Raw genomic sequence first — 2911 nt, 5'->3', positions numbered from 1 at the left:
AATTTTTCATTTTGTTTTTTATTTAAAGCATTAGTTGAGTGAAAAGAAACTTATTTCAACCAATTGGCATTAAAATAAAACAATTAAATTTTTTTTGCAAAATTTCTCAAAAAAACGTAAGGGGTAAGCCTTATGAAATTTTCGAGTTGAAATTTTTTTTTAATTTTTTTTCTGATTTTTTATTCTTTGTTTAATGTAAAGCATTATTTGAATGAAAAAATACTTATTGCAACAAATTCGGATTAAAAAAAAAAACAATTTATCAATTTTTCTAAATTTCCCCAAATTTCCCCAAAACCTGCGTCTGCGTCTGTCTCCTTTTAAATAAAAATCTCTCTATACAATCTAATAGTATAGTGGGGCGGCCCGGTGGTGCATGTGATAAACGGCGCCAGTCCATACGGCCGGACTGGGTTCAAATCCCATCCGGACCGTCCCCCGGAGCAAGGACTGACTATCCGGCTACGTGGTAAAATAAGTCTAATAAGCCAGAAATCGCCGGCGTGACCTGTAAGGTCGTTAAGCCAAGAAGAAGAAGAAGTATGATAAAATGTTAACAATTGTTTTCCTAGCAGTTATTGGAACGTTTATCTAACTTAATTATCGAAGAGACGAAAGAACTCTTTGGGAATCAAACTCTCTTAAAGCTACTAAAAGAAAAACATTTTCATCGATGGAATGACGATGACCTGAACGTCTATCCTGTTACCTAGGCCAGTTCCTGCCTGATGGCTATTGATAAGACAGGTGCCGTCTCTGTTAGCGGCCACCACGTCTTCCGCACGCTTCTTACCTGTAAACAAGCAACCCGTAAATGAAGGATACATTCTTACAATCGATTAACCTGCTGTTTATAAATACCCTCTGCTTCTCGTAGACGTAACCGGTGATGGGTTTGATAATCTAGAACAGCATTCAGACGTTTATGGATATCCTGGACCGACGTTTCGTGTGCTCCTCAATACAGGGTAGTTGTTTTTCCTCGCCAACTAGTAGATCTATGTAAATGAAGTGAAAAACACATATATTAATAGTTCTTTTCTCTTAACTTCCACGATTAATAATAGGAATCTCTTTCATATGTTCACACGGCCAATGTATCATATTCTTTATATGTATTCGACTGATCAAAAGAGTTTTCCTCTACAGTTTCTTTTCTTCACCACTTACGAAAGTTTCCGCATCGTTGTTTTATTGAAATGTACAAACAGAATGTAAATTTATCCTAAAACTAAGTAAAAACACTCTTTCCGCAGTTTCAGTTCGGTTTGTTATTGTCCTCGACTAGAGTTGTTTGTACAAATGTCAATACAGATGACGTTTAGCATACAGCAGAAGACTGTTATCCAAGGTTTATATGCTTAAATTATTTAAAAAAAAATGTAGTAATATTTCTTCTCAATTAAACAAACTTAGTTGAGTGATTGAGTATGAATTGTGGTACTAAATTTAAACGACTATTTATTTAAAACAACAGTAGCAACCGTCCATCACGTGTTCGCGCAAATGATTGCATACATGTAGGCGTTCAAAATGGACGTTATTTGAACAAATTAAAACCGACCGGTGATTTTGAAATTAATTCTTTTTTTAAACTAAATCTTAAGATTGTTTAAACAATATAGTCAATATTTAGTAGATAATAATCAAAGAATAAAATCGAATCAAATTAAAAAAAGTATTATTGTTTCTATTCTTCTACCCACAAAATTTTTTTAAAGTAGTCTGTATGATTCTAATTTACAATAAAAGAAAAAGTTATTCTTTAGTTAACTAGTTTTTATTTCTTTCTGTTCCTAAAATTAAAGTATTTCCAATTGGTACTTCATTCACACAAGTTTATAAAAGAAGGTTTTGGACACTTAACTTCAAAATAAATTCTTCCTTTATCAGACATTATATTGAAAATGAAATAAATAGTGTTTTTTTTTAATTAACCCTCTGTTCCGTTGATCGAAAATTTCATGCAAAAAACATCGACTCTTTAGCAAAACGATATTAAAATGCCAAAAGAATATTAACATTTGAACGGAAATTCGGAAAATCTCTAGGCAGCAACGTGTCTTTAGTGTGTGTGTATGTGTGTGCTTCTTCTGATTCTTTCGAGATTACGAGATTTGTTGTTGTTGTTTTCTTTAATATCATTACTCGATGAAAACCTCAATGACTTTGTTGAATGTTATGTAATTTCGCTAGTGAGGAAAAGGAAATTCACCTTAAGAAAATGACGAAGCATAACACATGTTTTTCACGTTAGATTATTTTAGTTTTTCACCTAAAGCGTTTGATATCCCTAAAACTCCATTAGTCTAAAGTATTCCAACATATATCCAATTATCCAAGCCGGAAATTGTTGGATAACTCTAAAGCTTTGTCACCCCGCTCACATTTTATAAGAAGCATTCATATTTTTTTTACCAACCACATATGGCTGTATGTGTAACCTGACTCGGTAGTAATGTGTTGGAAGGCAGAGCGCAAGTCACGAGATAAGAAAACCCCGCTCGATTCATCCATTCGAAGTCCTGGCGTTTTTTTGGGGGAAGGAAAAACGAAATTGAAGACTGCGAGTTTTCCGCACCCGCAGCCACATACAACCGAGCGACAGATTTAGATGGTATAGGTCGTCCTGTTCAAGACGGTATATGTGAGCCAGTAGCACCCGTACCGCTGCCCGGTCTGATAAGCGTTTAGAGAAATGCGTACCACACGATAGAATATGCACGGGGAAGATAAGCAAACCATTTGTAAATCCCACGACCCACGATGATTGTACAGGGCCCGACGGCATGTTGACGAACGTCGACGAACCCTCGGCAAACGGTTAGGCGAGAAAGTTTTTCCTTCCTAGAGCTCGGGGTACAGTTGATTAGTACGCATATCGGTTTTTTTTTTGGGACCTTCTTAGAGC

At 35.4% G+C, this 2911-nt stretch overlaps 1 long non-coding RNA gene across 1 annotated transcript; it reads right to left on the bottom strand.

Annotated features, from left to right (window-relative positions):
• Positions 1–272: 272 nt before the first annotated feature.
• On the bottom strand, positions 273–1308 carry LOC125773780 (uncharacterized). The gene is made up of 3 exons (XR_007420370.1): positions 1171–1308; positions 862–998; positions 273–793 (listed from the first exon to the last, which is right to left on the bottom strand). It is a non-coding gene; the product is annotated as an uncharacterized LOC125773780 (long non-coding RNA).
• Between the last annotated feature and the right edge of the window lie 1603 nt (positions 1309–2911).

The sequence above is a fragment of the Anopheles funestus genome, chromosome X, assembly GCF_943734845.2.
Source record: "Anopheles funestus chromosome X, idAnoFuneDA-416_04, whole genome shotgun sequence".
NCBI classification, from domain to species: Eukaryota; Metazoa; Arthropoda; class Insecta; order Diptera; family Culicidae; genus Anopheles; species Anopheles funestus.
The sequence above is the reverse complement of the archived record's forward strand: the minus strand, read 5'-3'. Positions and strand labels throughout refer to the sequence as shown.